At 37.0% G+C, this 17449-nt stretch overlaps 1 non-coding gene across 1 annotated transcript; it reads left to right on the forward strand.

Moving 5' to 3' along the window:
* The first annotated feature begins 16748 nt into the window (after nt 1–16748).
* Nucleotides 16749–16855, forward strand: LOC120267750. Its single transcript, XR_005538561.1, has one exon. It is a non-coding gene; the product is annotated as a small nucleolar RNA R71 (small nucleolar RNA).
* Nucleotides 16856–17449: the final 594 nt, after the last annotated feature.

The following is a 17449-nucleotide window of genomic DNA, read 5'->3' on the forward strand; positions in this document are numbered from 1 at the left end:
AGAGATGGTTTACTAACGGCTTTCAGAGAAGAGAAACTAACGGTTTTTATAAAAAAAGCACCCTCTGTCATAATAAATGATATAGATATATATATACATATAATGGCTTCTTTACTAACGGCTTTCACCTCTAAGTCTCTAACGGCTTTATAAAAAAAGCAAAAACCTTGTGCCATAGCCACTTTACTAACACATTACTAATGGATATAAATATATCTGTTGCATTATTTTATTATTATTTTTTCTTATATAATACCCACTTCCCACTTCATACTCTCTCCCTCTCCATTCTCATTTTCTCCCATTTTAATCTTATTTCAAGTTCTAATTGTTCGGGTGTTTTATACTTATACGTGTATGCGATTTCTGTTGATAATTTTTTATGGCATTCTTAAGATTACAGAGTGATCACATTTCATCCATTTTGTGGGAAAAGGTAATATTTTTGTATACTTAGATAACCTTGAAATTACCTATTTATTAATAATTATATTAAGAGATTAGTTTCACATAATAAAATTTTATGTCATAATTATTAATTGTATTAATAATTATCTTATTAGCCGCCGAAGCATGTTTAATTAGATAACCCACTATATTTTTAGGGTAATTTTTTTATTAATAATTGTATTATGTCATAATTAATTATTGTATTAATAATTGTTGTATTAACCTTGAAGCATATTTACTTAGATTACCTAGTATATTATTTAATTATTTTTTTATTAATAATTGTATTAAGTTATTATTTTATATTGATGTTTGTATTATATCATAATTATTAATCGTATTAATAATTATCTTATTAGAGCCCCAATCATGTTTAATTAGATAACACACTATATTTTTAAGGTAATTTTTTTATTACTAATAATCGTATTATGTCATTAGGTTTTATGAATAATTTATTATGTCATAATTAATTATTGTATTAATAATTGTTATATTAACCTCGAAGAATGTTTATTTAAATAACCTAGTATATTATTCGGTTATTTTTTATTAATAATTGTATTAAGTCATTATTTTATATTAATAATTGTATTATATCATAATCATTAATCGTATTAATAATTATCTTATTAGCACCACAATCATGTTTAATTAGATAACCCACTATATTTTTAGGTAATTTTATTTATTATTAATAATTGTATTATGGCATTAGGTTTTATGAATAATTTTATTATGTCATAATTAATTATTGCATTAATAATTGTTATATTAACCTTGAAACATGTTTATTTAGATAACCTAATATATTATTAGGTTATTTTTTTATTAATAATTGTATTAAGTCATTATTTTAAATAACCTAATATATTATTAGGTTAATTTTTTATTGTATTAATAATTGTTATATTATGGCCGAAGCATGTTTATTTAGATAACCTAGTATATTATTAGGTTAATTTTCTATTAAAAATTATATTAAGTCATTAGTTTATATTAATAATTGTATTATTTCATAATTATTAATCGTATTAATAATTATATTATTAGGTTAGATAGATGATGTATTCCATAAATAACACACCAATGTTTATGGTTTACTCTTCAATCATATTTAATGTTTCTATGGCATATGCTTGGATTTATGATTTTTCCGTGTCTTACACTTTTTCAAGTCAACCTATTTTATTTTTCCATTTACTATGAAATTGATTAATTTATAATTTTTTACAGCCTGATCGGGTTTTTAGGTGTAGACATGTGTCTATCGTATAGTCTCCTCCAGAAATCATAGGCCTTTTAAGAGAAGCCGGGTTCTATTATGCGACTCAAATTCTTAATTTCCAAATTGATGCCGCTCTTGTGAGTGCATTAGTTGAGAGATGGCGGACTGAAACACACACATGCCATATTACATGCGGTGAGACAACAATCACGTTAGAAGATGTGGCGCTATTACTGCGCTTACCCATTAATGGCCACAAAGTCATCGGGCAGACTTCTGGCTTAGGAAGTGCTGTCTGTGCAGAGTTGCTCGGAGTGGTCCTACCGGCGGAGCAAAGGAAAGGTCAGAGTATAACTCTAATGTAGCTTGAGGAAACATTTGGCATGTTGCCATACGATGTAAGTCAACGACAGATAGAATGTTATGCACGTGCCTATATCCTAAGGCTTATCGGTTGTGTCCTCATGCCAGATATGTCTCAGAACAGGGTTCATATGAAGTGGTTACCACTTTTGAGGGATTTACAGAAGCAGGAAGATACAGTTGGGGTTCAGCATGTCTAGCAATCCTGTATAGGTCTTTATGCCAAGCATCCAACAAAGATATGAAAAATATAAGTGGATCTATGATATTACTTTAATCATGGGCATGGTACATGATTTCAAGTATATCCCCTCGAACCCGTGCTATCGTATCCTTTCCTCTGGCTCGTAGGTGAGAGAAAATTAAATTGATGATTCATTTTACACTCAATTATAATACATTGAAATTATAATTCATTCTCATTTTTAGGTGGGAGGACATTGAAGTGGATGATGATAGCTGCAACAACAAGCACAATGTGAAGGTATATAGGCAGTCACTAGATCGGTTGGAGATGCAACAGGTAATGTTGGTAAAAATCCTGATAATTCATGCACATATTTTAGGTATAAATAATCGTTGATTATTTGATAAACAATTTTGAAAAGTTTATATGGCGGCTTTATGATTCGAACGAGATAATTGCACAAGTGCTATAGGACATTTTTGCCAACAGACCTTTATGGACTGCGTTTACATCATTGATTTGCTTCGAAGTTGTTGAGTAACACCAAATAGATCGAGTGACAAGACAATTTGGCTTCGCCCAAGGTGTTCCTCTCTATCCAGTTTGTATTGGACCGACACATGATCATGATCTTCATGGCAGAATTAACACAGAATGGGCATTGATGCACAGAAGATGGATTGGATACTAGAGAGATAGAGCGTCACGTTGCCTTAGCCTCCATGTTTCTGCCGGGAATAATGCAATGTTGGTGGAATATTATGACTGGTATACTACTAACACCATACTATTTTTATCGACAGATTAGGACCTATTGGATCCTCTTACGAGAGGGAACACTCTTCCAACGCCTCTCAGAGCATTTCCAACAGTAGTTGTAGATGTGCTACCACCGAGTCCTCCTGTACAAAGCTGTCGTTGGCATAGTTCTCGGGCCAAACACGATGAGGCACATATTCCTCGACAACCACATCATGAAGGGTACCACTCATTTCACTCATCAGATGATATCAATGTTACTCGATCATCTCATCTCCATGGATTTCCTCTAGTTGCGCCCAGCAGATACTCGATTGATTTCGGGATGGACTTTATGTGGAGTTTATTTGAGTATCAACCTCATCCACCTATGGAACGCAGACAATCTAGTCGTTCAACTTCATTTCGGTGACAAGACTGGGAATCACCTCCACACCCTTCGTACTTTGCTGCGAACCTGAACATTCCATCCTCAGCAATACACAATTCAGATGAATCATCTAATGATGACCCGCCAGCCAAGCAAGAATGAAGACCTAGGCCATGGAGACTGCCTGATAGAGATATCCATCCACCTCAATGTTTTACTGAAAGGTGGCAGCGTAGACGGTAGAGTAGACTCTTGTATTAGTTGTTGTTTTTCTTTATTGTGTGCGTAAAACCATCTGTAGCATTTTTTTTTGCTTGGTGTTCTATGTTGTGTATTTTTTGAAATTTACTTTTTTTTTGCATTTGTTTTTTCTTCATATGCTTTAACAAAAGGCTTTAATGATGAGTTATTGCATGTTATAATTATATGGAAGGCTTACATCATTAAAACATTACAACAAAGAAGACATTTAGAGTACATTATGACTGACTACTTGACCGGCAATGTTGGGACAATTTCGTCGACTATGTCCTTCGTTGCGATATAAACCACAATGTTTTCGCTGGACACCTTCCCTAATATCCATCTCATTATGAATCCTTGTAGATTTTGGTCTTCCTTTCATTGGTCTTCTCATCGTAATATCAGGACATAGATGTGGACCATTATAAGGAATCCAATCTCCCTTATTTGATACTGGCTCAAACTCTTTACGATATACATTAAAAACTATCTAAAGCCTATACACGTTATCAATATATTCCTCTAAATGTAGATGAATATGTGAGCATGTTACAAGGATATGCCAACATGGAAAATGTAGCGTCTGAAAAGCACTACAGTCGCACCAATGTGATCTTAGGTTGATGCGAAAACTACTAGCTTGTCGCCCACATTGCGGGGGTGACATCTCATATACCATGAACGACTTCTCTTCATCGTCGAATTGACAAACTTAAATGCTGAATGCTGCTTGTTGATTTTCTTGGATTGCCTTCATTAGTGATTCTGAGAAGATAAGGCCTGATGCGATCTGAGTTTACGCCTGTACACCTTTCCTCATAAACAACTCGGTAAGTCAGAAGTACGTTGATTTAACCATAGCTATTATAGGAAGGTTTCTTGTTCCCTTAAGCACTAAATTAACACATTCTGCGAGGTTGGTTATCATGTGACCTGATAAGTGCTTGTGTACTAAGAATACGAAGTATTCTTCTTTTACGATGAGCATTACTTTTATCAAGTTTTATCGCTAATATGTGTGTTTTTGTGTTTTTTTGCGCATATAGGGTTGTGGAGCCAAATAGAGAAGAAATGAGCCAAAGTAGATTGCAATGCATTATATTGATGGAATCTTGAAGTGGATACACGAGAAGACGCAAGTTGTGCTCGAACACATATGAGTGTGTGCCAACCTCCAATATGCTTGATGGAATATGTAAATTGGAGGGGCACAAAGGCAGTCACACTCATGTGTTCTGACTTGTGTAAGGTTAGAAAGATTCCAGTCAAATGTGCTTTTACTTGAAGATGTAACGTGATCTACAGCATAGATGTGTGCCCGTTTGTGTTGCCTTAATGAAAAGTGTGGATTTAGGAGTACTTTTTTTAGCGGAGCACTGTAGTAGGACACTGTAGCAATTCACTTCAGCAGCTACTGTTCACAGGTCGCTGAAAAACCAAGTTCTGTATATTCACACGAGCGTGTGGAAATTCCACATGCCTGTGTGGATTCCCGATTCCAGCCCTATATAAGGTCGCGATTTAGCCCGATTTGAGAATCCTTCTTTCCATCTTTTCTCCATCTTTTGAGAGGCTTGCGGCTAGGGTTTAGAAGGGCTTTGGCAAGGCTTTTGGAGTGGTTCTACGGCTTTGACACAGCGCTTCTCTTGGAAAATAGTTATTGGGGGAGCTTGCGTCGGCACCGATCTGGTGAGGTGTGCCCTAGGCTTGACAAGGTGACCTTTGGAGAGGACGAGGCTACTCTACAAGACCATCGACACGGATACCGAGGGGGTTTTTCTTATGGATTACATATTTTACTTTAGATTTCATTATTGATTGTATCTTAATCCATGGAGAGCTAAACCCCTACTGGGTACTTAGACTTGTAAACCCTAGGATGTTATTGTTTCATTGACCTTTTATTATGTTTTCCTTAATTGGTGTCTTTAATTAAGTTCCAATCTTGAATGCTTATTGATTGATTTCTCTATTAGAGTGACACTAGAGTTGAGAGTCTACATTAGCAATTCTTGTGAGTGAGTGACACACTATGAGAGTTAGACAAAGCAAGATTGGAGAAGGTCGAGCGGGTGAGTCGAGAGGTAGCGGAGCGTCCCTTTTCCCCTCCTGTGTGATTTATCCTACCTCCATTTGCTAGAGTTCTTTGAGGTTATAATAGAGTGAAGTGGTAAGAGAGGAACTCCGCTGGGGCTTAGTTGCGCGAGTAATAAAGTGAAGCGTTGAAGTAATTCTTAGTATCTAGGGCTTAATCTTGACTAGGGGTCTTTCACCTGGACCAAAGGGTTAGATCTACATATAGGAATAAAGTTTATCACTTAGAATCCTTAGAACTTCTTGCAACTTTGCACAGTGTGAGGTGTTGAGACTGAGCGATTTCTCCGCCGGGACATAGTGTAGAGATAGTCACGGTTGACCTTAGGTTTGGGACCGTGTATTTTAGTATTTCCACGACTCATTAAGCATCAGTTAGGAGACATAATAGTTGGTCTTGTACTTGAAGCAATAACCCTAGGGGGAACAATGTTTGAGTGCCCCACATTCTATCGATAGTCTTTCCTCTCATTTTATCGTGCCTTTTTTTTTCTTATTTTGTTTAGTCTCGTTCACATTGATTTTATCCACACCATTATTATTTCATCTTTACTTAGTTAAGTAGCAACCATTGTGTTTATATTCACTATTCCCTGTGGATACGATAACCCACTCACCTGGGATTTATTACTTCGACAAACCTGTGCACTTGCGGGTCACACGCAGGGGGTCGTGTCATGACCATACCTTCTCTCTTCTTTATTGAACGCTCGAGCCCATTTCTTCCGCGGTATATTATCCAACCATCTCGTCGCCTCTGTATCGTTGTCCCACAATAAACCATACCAGTAGTTAAAATCTTGAATGGTTTTTGAATAACCTGCAATAGTAAACTTAAAAAGTTAAGATAACTTCAATAATTAACAACAATGTAAAAGTTAGATTAAAAAAAATTAATCTTGTAACTTGCCAATATTAACAATTATCCATTGCATTTCTTTGTTTTACGAAGCGACGCATGAAATTGGCGAGATATATCGATCGAGCAAACATGAGTACGCATAAGGAGCACTCATCCGCGACCAAGTGATCTAAAAACTGATTTGATAGATTCATGGTGATAATATATGAAGCATATTCTTTGTTGTGGTGTTACACTGGAACGTAAGTTGCGCAAGAAGAAAGTCTATGCACCCAACGTCTGTCCTTCCATGATGGCAAAACCAATCGGCAAGATATTTTTATTACAGTCTTATGCGATTGCCAACAACAAAGTGCCTTTGTATTTGACATAAATATGGGTGCTATCTATCTGGACGACTGGTTTGCAATATTTGAAAGCCTCCATGCACGTGGGGAAGCTCTAGAAAACTCTATGAAAGATTCGAGTATCATGTACCAGGTAAGGTCCATCGTATGCCGGCTGGGTCTCAAGATCAACTATTGTCCCAGGAACAAACTGTTGCAACACTGATAGCCATCTTGGTAATTAGTTGTAGGACTCCTCCCAATTTCCAAATGCTGCTTCAACCGTTTTTTGCTTAGCTGTCCATACTTTCCTATATGTCGGTGTGTATCCGTATTGATTCTTGATCTCCACTATTAAAACCGATATATTGATGCTTGGCTGTTGTTGGACTAGTACTTGTATTTGGTGACAAATCATGTTTGAATCCAGCTTCGAATGATCCTGTGAGATCATTATTGATAAACACGTGTGAGGCCCAGTGTACTTTGTAATTTCCCAAAGCTGTCTCTGCTTACTGTAGGATGCGTGAACCCTCCAATAGCATCCATCGCCATATAACTTACATTTACCGGAGTATCGAGTTGGATCGGACTCGATAACTTTATGTTCGACAGATTTAAGTAAGCAGTAATGCTTAATTGCGGTCACAGCATCATCTTTGCTTTGAAACCTTATGCCTACATGTAGATCTCCATTTGTCATTGCTCCGCTTAATGTGTCAGCATACAACAAAGGGTACTCCAGGAATTCTTGTGCGAACATTGCTTTCAAATCAGGGGTCCACATATGTGCTGGAGGCTCTATTGGTGCCATTGTGAAATTATGGCCGGGCATTGGAACGTCTTCGAGATTGCATTCTTCTAACTGGATGTCATCAACACTTGCTTCAGTGTCTTCCCCAAAGCTGTCACCATCGTCGTCCTCATCGTCTCCACTGGATCGCCCATAATGACCGAATTCGGTTTCATGAGTATCATGAAAAGAACTTGTTCTGCCTGGTAGATGTTGTGAATTAGTAAAATAAATATTAGGTGGTGCCAATATCTGGATTTCATTTGTGGCAGTCGAACATCATCCGAACATCTCGGTCATAACGCAATTTGAATGACCGATAGCAAATCATACCAGATCCTGAAGAAATTGGGAACCGGTATTTTGATACATGAAACTCCTTGGTTGTTAGCAGTCTCAATGCTTTCTTCAATGGATCTCTTTAAATTTTTGTAAGAGATGTCATCTTCGACATAAAAATATGCTTGATCTTTCAATGAAAATAGAATTTTGTCTTCACTAGCAGTGATTGAACCATTGTAGTAAACCAATAGAAGTGAAGTCTCTGCCATTGTTGAAGACAAGAAGAAGTATGGGTGAGTGAGCTGAAAGAGAGTAAATAGTTTGCAAGGGTGAAAATGGGCTACTAATGTTGGTTTATATAAAGAATTCGAATTTTGAAAATTTCATTTATGAACATTGTAGGTTTGACTATTCTAATTACTGATTAGTACAGGTTTGACCAACCTACTTTGTGCTAAGTACTGATTGGTGTAGGTTTGACTGTCCTACTTTGTGATAATCACTGAGTGGTGCAGGTTAAACAAGCATACTTTGTGCTAACCACTGAACGGTGCAGCTTTAACTGATCTATTTTGTACTAATTACTGACTGGTGTAAGTTTGACCGTCCTACTTTGTCCTAATTAATTACCAATGCAAATTTGACTTGTCCTAATTACTGATTGGTGGAGGTTTGGCCGATCTACTTTGTGCTAAGTACTGACCGGTGCAGGTTTGACAGTCTTACTTTGTGTTAATTACTGACCGATGCAGGTTTGACCAACATACTTTGTACTAATTGCTGACAGGTGCAAGTTTCACTGCCCTACTTTGTGCTAATTACTGATCGGTGCAGGTTTGACCAACTTACATTGAACTAATTACTAACCGGTGCAGGTTTGACCAACGTGCTTTGTACTAATTACTAACCGGTGCAGGTTTAATCGTCCTACTTTGTTCTAATTAATTACCGATACAAGTTTGACTTGTCCTAATTACTGACTGGTGGAGGTTTGACTGACCTACTTTGTACTAATTACTAACTGGTGCAGGTTTGACCGACCTACTTTATGCTAAGTACTGACCGGTACAGGTTTGACAGTCTTACTTTGTGTTAATTATTTACCGATGTAGGTTTGACCGACATACTTTGTACTAATTACTAATATGTGCAAGTTTGACTATCCTACTTAATGCTAATTACTGATCGGTACAGGTTTGACCAACTTACTTTGAACTAATTACTAACCGGTGTAGGTTTGATTGACGTACTTTGTGCTAATTACTGACCGGTGCAGGTTTGACCGTTCTACTTTGTCCTAATTATTGACTCATGCGAGTTTTGGCCAGACCTACTTTGTGCTAAAATCTTGGCCGGTGCACATTTCATCGTTCTACTTTGTGGTAATTATTAACAGGTGCAGGTTTGACAGTCCTACTTTGTGCTAATTACTAACGGTGTAGGTTTGACCGTCCTACTTTGTACTAAGTACTTACCGTTTTAGATTTAACCATCCTATTTTGAACTAATTAATTACCGGTGCAACTTTGACCATTTTATTTCTAATATTTTCCGGGATTCGTAGTGTTTTTTAAATAGAATGTTAATATATATATATATATATCAACAATTATTTTTTAGTTAAAAAATTAATTATATAAAAAGAATATTTTTAAAACCTAACGGTACAACCGTTGAGTTTTTTTAAAATTAAAAAAAAAAGGGAAAACGGGAGTTTTATAGTAAATATTTTTTTTTTGTAATATTTAAAAAAAAGCCGTGAGATGCTTCTGTTTTTATCGTACCATATCCTCTAGAGAAATTATTTATATATTCCTATTTATATTATATTGTATGCTTTTTTTTTCTATTTTTAAAATTTAAATAAAATAAATTTATATTCACTTAATTATAATAATTGTATGTTTTAATTATACTTATGCATTTTAATGTTTTATTAATAAGAAAATATAATACTTAAAAAAATTATTGTAATTTTAATTTATTAGTATATATTACAGGATGGGTGCTTTGATGCAAAATTTCTTCTCAATTTCAACCTAATCATGTGAACAATGTTCTCGAATAATTAAAAAATTTTAAAAATTAAAGATATTAATTTATTAAAAAAACAAAGTTATTATAATAAAAAACCCTTTATTATGTTTTGAGCATTCATTTTGAAATAGAAATAGAAATTCGATGCTCAAATTAAAAAAATGACTATAGTACGGTACACACCCAAAAATTTTACCCTTTATTATGTTTTGAGCATCCATTTCTAAATAATCTATGATGGTATTTGTATTATCTATGTAAACCTAAATTCTTGTATTAGCTAATAAAAATTACTTTGAATTTATATGCATGCATGTACATATATTTATACAATGAGTTTTGTGTCACGCCGCGACCGCAGGCCTTGGGATACTCGACAACTTTACCCTCGAGTCGCCGTAAGGCTAATACCAATCTTGAAATCAACAATACTGAACCAGAAAACACTTAAGCAATAAGATGCACAAAACCAATGGTATGTCGAATACGCAAAAGAAGAAACAACAACAAACCTATAAATAGAATTCAAGAAATATACTGATAATGAATACCACAAGGTTCAACAGAAATAGTCAACATATAAAGAATACAGGTAGAGTGGCAAATACACTAGTGGATCCATGTTCTTATACAAGTTGCATGTTTAATGAAAAACATACATAGGATAGGAAATAGCAAGATAAAGAGAACAATGCCCAACACTTCATTGCACTGTCTCACTACTGCCTGCTAAAGCCTGGAAAGGAGGGAAAGGGAGGGTGAGTAACCTAATTAAATCACTCAGTGAATGGGTTAGCACATTTTTGTAGAATAATAAAATAAATCAAAGGATTTTTCTAAAGCAACAACTCTCATTTAAACATGAATTCTGACATTTCACACAAAAATGGGTGAACATAATACACAAGAATCAAATCAATAACTCCACAAAAGACACATTTTCGATCAAGAAATCTTTTCAATAGTCTTGGCTCCACGGACATACACAAAACCAGTTTCAGTAATCTTTACACGATAAATAAATTATCAAAATATCGATCCAAAAAGGTAAACAAGAAAATGCTACTTCAAAGGCTGATTCCATGAAATCAAAGTTTTCTCAAATACGAAAAATTCAATTCAAAAAAATTAGCAATGGCCTTAAAACACTCTCTAACTTAGCTGCCATCGCGACTAGGTCAAGAGCCGTCAAAGTATTCATAACTTTGATGTTGGCCCACCGAGAACCAGTGTGGTGATTCTAAATTCTCAGTGTGTATCCATCAGGATTCTATGCGGCACCTGAATTAGACATAAGCTCGGGTCTTCACACCACCTCAATAGGCTGGCAGTAAGGACAGCTACTACAGTAGAATCGGGCACCGCCCAGTCACCATCAAAACTTGTGGAAGCTTAATAGTACAATATATATGTAACAAGCATGCATTCCAGATCCATGACACCATCCCTAAACTGGGATGAACACTAAATCCACAAGTCTCAATGGTTAAAGCTCCTTAACAAGTAAACATGCTCGCAAGAACCATTTTGATTTCCTAAAGAATGAAGCAATAAAAGCATAATACTTTCGATTAACATATAAGAGTTTTCCAAATACAATTCAAAGGCCGGGAAGTATCATCCAAATCGATCAACAAGCGAAATGAATATGATAAAACCAAGACATGATTATAAATCCCACAAAGACATCATTTAAATCAAATTCTACTAAAATGTGCATCAACATAACCCCATTCACTCTTAGGTGATTTACTCCTCCAACGTTAATCTTCTGCCAGTTCCTTGCCTCGAGCCTTGATTTCACCGCCTAGCCGAAACATCAACACAAACCAAGCAAACCACAACCAAAGAACCCTAGATTTCACTAATGATAAGAAACCCTAGATCGACCCAAGGTTTGGCTCAAAACTAGGTTTCAAAGTCACCAATTAAATTATAGAGGTTGGGGCTCTACTCTAAACCGAGGAACTCAACTAATCAATCAAATCCTATCAGTGCCATAATAACTTCGGAATCAAGGAAGAAGAACATCCCAAGATTACCCTAGATCAGAGTCAAATAAATCAAGGAAAACACTTATTTCAAGATCCACTAACAATAAACAAAAAGAAGAACAAATATCAAGCTCTAAATGAAACTCACAAACCAACCCTAGCTACATTCATCCAAAAGAAGAAGAAATGAGAGAATGGAAGCTTACCTTGAGGAAACAAAGGGAATGATCTCTAAGCTCCACAAACAAGCCCAAGAATACCTTTAAAACCAGCCCTTAAACCTCAAAGAAATGTATGGAGAGAAAAGAGGAGGAAATGAGAGGGTCTTGGGAGAAGAAAGCAATGAAAAAGGGCTTAAAACGGGCTTAAAAACAATAAAACTATGCGTGTGCAGCCTCATGTGCGGCCTCCAGCGATGTCCCATCTGATAAGTGCTTGTGTATAAATAATACGAAGTATTCTTTGCTTACATTGAGCATCACTTTTATTAGATTTTATCACTTATTTGTGTGTATTTGTGTTCTTTCGTGCATTTAGGGTTGTGGAGACAAGTTTAGGAGAAATGAAGCAAAAGTAGATCACGGACGTGATTGTTGATGAAGATTCTTGGATCGATCATAGGTGAAGACACAAGTTGTGCTCAAAGACATGTAGGTGTGTGCCAAACTCCGTTGTGCTCAAGTGAATACACAAAGTGGAGGGGCACAAAGGCAGTCACACTTATATGTTCCGACTTGTGCAACATTGTCAAGAGCTTCGTTAATGGGGTTTCATTGAAGACGCGACGTGATCTACAACATGGATGTGTGCCCATTCATGGGGCTTCGATGAAAAGAGTTGATTCAGGAGCATTTCGGTGAAATACTGTAGCAGTTTAATGTAGCGAAACACTGAAGCAAAATTACTATAGCTGTTACTGTTTACAGTGCCCAGGAAATGGAGACATGAAAATTACTATAGCAGTTACTGTGTTCTAGGCTTGACGAGGGAACCCTTGGAGAAGACGAGGTGACTCCACATGCCCAAGAGTTCTTTGGGGTCACCATAGAGTGAAGTGCTAAGAGATGAACTCCTCAGGGGCTTAGATGCGCGAGCAACAAGGTGAAGTGTTGAAGTAATTCTTAGTGCTGGGGATTAATTGTGACTAGGGGTCTTATACTTGGACCAAAGGGTTAGATCTATATTAGGGAATAAGGTTGATCACTTGGAGTCCCTAGAGCTTTAAGCAAACTTGCACAGTGTAGGGTTAGTTACGGTTGACCTTAGGTTTGGGACCGTGTGTTTTAGGAATTCCATGACTCATTAAGCATCAGTTAGGAGACATAATGATTAGTCTTGCACTTGAAAGAATAGTTATCACACCCACCCCTTCTACCGAGGTAAAGATGGTACCCATCAGTTAAAAAATCTATTTTAACTGGAAACTGACACCCTATCAAAGAACAAAATCAGACTTACAGATATCAATTTACAACTTTACACCAACTATAGGTTCAAGTACATAAATACAACAAATATAATTACTCTAATTTGCGGGTACAACCGCAACTAGATCACAACACCAACAAATGGAAAGAAAAAGGACCCACTGTAATCATGGACTCAACCCTGACTAACTCTGTACTCTAACAGGTGATCTACTAAGGTCCTACTCTGGCAACTACAACACATTCAGTTGTCGATAGTGGCTAAATAATTTTAAAATAATTAAATGTAGCATACATAAAGTATATAATGATCAATTTTCACAGATAGCTTCCAAACTTTTCACAAAGACCAGAAGTTTAGCAGAATACAACTTTAATGAGCTTTTGAAGCATAAATTCATCAAAATTCAAAATAACAAGTAATATAAAAATTGTCCTCAAATCCATAGCATAAAAACTATCCCCGACTTAGCCGCCCTCGCGACTAGGTTGGGAGCCGGCAAGGTCTTCATAACCTTGACGTTGGCCATTGATATTCCCGTGTGGTGATCCCAAGTTTTTCACATAAAAGATCCTCCTGTCAATGGCTCCGCGCACGTTTTGACCAAGGTAAACTCAGGGTTAACCACGCCGCGTCCCATCAGGCCGGACCTTGGAACCCCACACTACAGTGTCAGACTAAAGTCTGTAGTCACCATCAATATTCGTAAAAGATCCACAGTACAATACATGCATAATATCAGTAAAGTCCAGATCCATGATACCATTCCTATACCAGGAATGAAAACCAATTCCACAAACATTGCCGGTAAACATTTTAATATGCACACTTGGTTTCACAAATCATTCCAAATCAAAGCATATGTTACCATCAAAAATAAATACATGAATTGAATAATTAAATCATATATATATATATATGTATTTCCACTGTTTGAAAATACATATAATAATATAGAACAGATGTATCAATACGATTGTCATGGCACATCAACGACAAATAAATATAAGTATCTTTTAACATTATATATAATTAAACATAATAAAATGAAATAATTAAACCATTATTTCCAAAATATTAGCTATTAAATAATTATTTCAAAATAATAATAATTAATCAACTATTCAAAATAATAGCCACTATCAACTCACATGGTCTCCATTGGGTTTCTTACTAGACATGGAACTCCCTCTGACACGACCGAATATGCGTGTAAACCGCAAGTGCACGGGTGTCAAAGTAATAATCCCAAATGAGTGGGTATTGTATCCACAGAGAGTAGGGAATAAAGACATTTAAGTTGTTTCTTAACTAATGTGGAAGATGAATAGTGATAAGTGTGACAAAATATGAAATAACAAAAATAAAAACAACAAGATAGAGGGCACAAGTAAAGGAGAAGGTATGGCAATCGATAAAGATGGGGTACCCGGATATTGATCTGCCTAGGACAATCATTTCAAGTGCAAGAACCCTCTATTATACTTCCTAATTGATGGAACAATGAGTCGTGGAAATCCTTAAATACATGATCCTAAATCTAAGGTCAACCATGCCTAACTTTATACATGTCCCGGAGGAGAGATTGAATAACCTCTCAACCTCGCACTCGCAGATAATTGCAATGAGCTCTAGGGATTCCAAGTGATAAACCCTATTCCTATGTATAGACCTAACACTTTGGTCCAGGTGGAAGATCCCTAGCCACAATTAAGCCCTAGGTGCTAAAATCACTTCAACGTTTCACTCCGTTACACTCACAACTAAGCCCCAGCGGAAGGTCATCCCTTAGCCCATTCACTCTACTATAGCCGCAAAGAACTCTTGGAATGTGGAGGTAGGATAGATCACACTGGAGGAGAAAAGAGACGCTCCGCAACCTCTCGACTCACCCTCTCAACCCTCTCCAATCTAGCTTTGTCTAACTCTCATGGTGTGTCACTCACTCACAAGAGTTACCAAGAAGAACTCTCAACCCTAGAGTCACTTTAGGGGAGTATTCATACAATCAAGCATCCAAGATTGGAACTCACAATAAACATTAATTAATTGAAAGCATAATAAAGAGGTTCAATGAAATGAATACATCTTAGGGTTCACAAATACCCAAGTACCACTAGAGGTTTATCTCTCCATGGAGCTAGATACAATCAATGAAATCGAATGTAAAAACAAAGCATCCATAGAAAACCCCTCGTTAGTCGTGGCATGTTCTTTTGTAAAACCGCCGAGCAAGATGCATCTAAAATCACTAAAGCACTCTCCTCTAATTTCCTCTTGTTGGTCAACAAGTCTTTAAAGTATTGTGTATACATAGGCATTTGAGCCAATGCCTCAACAAAAGGAATATTGATGTGGAGTTGTTTGAACAAACTCGGGGAACTTCTTGTCTTGTTCATCCCTTGGTCATTCTTCAATCTAGAGGGATAAGGGATTCTTGGCTTCAAAGTGGGGGTGCCACCTCCTTCTTTTTGCTTGCTTCCTTCTCAACCTCTATAACCTCGGGTGCATATTCATTGGGCTTCTCACTCGAAAGCTTACCCTCAATCTCACGACCACTTCTCAAAGTGATCGCCTTCACATGCTCTCTAGGGTTGGTCTCGATGTTACTCGGCAAGCTTCCTTGTGGCCTTTCCGATAAGAACTCGTGTCTCGCCATACTTGATTTTCAAGATTATGCAAAGAGGCGGTGTGATTGGGAAGTGTAGCCTCAATTGATTGGAACCTTGTATCAGATGATTGCACAAACCTAGTTAAGCCCTTCTCCAAATCGTTCATTTGGGTCTCCAAACATGAAAACTACGTTTTTCCATGTTTGGTGCTTCTATTGTTGTTGGAAACCGGTGGCCCTATGGCCATTTTTTGGACCTTGGTTACTCCACGAGAAATTGGGATGACTTTTCCAACCCGGATTGTAGGTGTTGCTGTATGGGTTTCCTTGATTCCTCATAGCATTACCTACAAAATCGACATTCTCAACCGAAGATGCATCACCAATAGAGATCGGGCAATCGGAGGGAGCATGTCCTCCACCACACCCGGTGCAAGTAGTCATGACCACCACTCAATTTAAAGTTAGGAGATCAAACTTCTTACTCAATAATTCCACTTGAGCTGCCAATGAGGTTACTGCATCTATCTCATGGAGACCGGCCACATTTTTCTTCTACCTATCATTCTATTGGTAGTTGTTTAATCCCATTTCGTCAATTAATTGACGAGCCTCACCGGGGGTCTTGCTACCTAAGGTACCTCCTGCTGCCGCATCCAAGAGTTGTCTTGTACTCGGATTCAGACCGTTGTAAAAGATTTGAATAATCATCCACTCCGCGAATCCGTGTTGCAGGTACTTTCTTAGGAGCTCCTTGAACCTTTCCCACGTCTCAAATAGAGACTCCAATTCTAATTGTACTAAGGATGAGATCTCATTCCTAAGCTTTGCAGATTTTCTGGGAGGGAAATAACGGCCATGAAAAGCTTCTACCATCTCCTCCCATGTGGTAATCGATGCTATAGGTAATGAGTGTAGCCACTGCTTCGCTCTCCCTTTCAAGAAAAATGGGAAGGCTCTCAACTTGATGGCATCATTCGTCATCCCGTTTATCTTCAGCATGTCACACACCTCGAGAAAGTTCTCTATATGACTGTTCGGATCCTCATCGGCCAAACCATTAAACTATGTGGATTGCTGCAACATGTAGATGAATGCCGGCTTCAGCTCGATGTTCTGAGCTGTAATCGGGGGACGCACAATGCTCGATTGTGTCCCCAATACTCAAGGTCTAGCATAAGCGGATAATGTCCGCTGCTGGTCATTCTGTTCTGCCATGTTTTCAGATTCTTCTACTTCTAAATCAGCTAGATTAGATTGTTCTTGCACAGGTTCTTTCCCTTTTCTTCTAAGTTTACGTTCAAGCTCAGGATCTCCTTTAATTAGTATGGAGGGGTTCCCTCAGATCATAACCTGGAGCCACACCCAAAAAGGAAGAAAAAAAAATCAGAACTATGATAGAATAAGAAAATATAAAATATA

This window comes from Dioscorea cayenensis, chromosome 1, assembly GCF_009730915.1.
Source record: "Dioscorea cayenensis subsp. rotundata cultivar TDr96_F1 chromosome 1, TDr96_F1_v2_PseudoChromosome.rev07_lg8_w22 25.fasta, whole genome shotgun sequence".
NCBI lineage: Eukaryota > Viridiplantae > Streptophyta > Magnoliopsida > Dioscoreales > Dioscoreaceae > Dioscorea > Dioscorea cayenensis.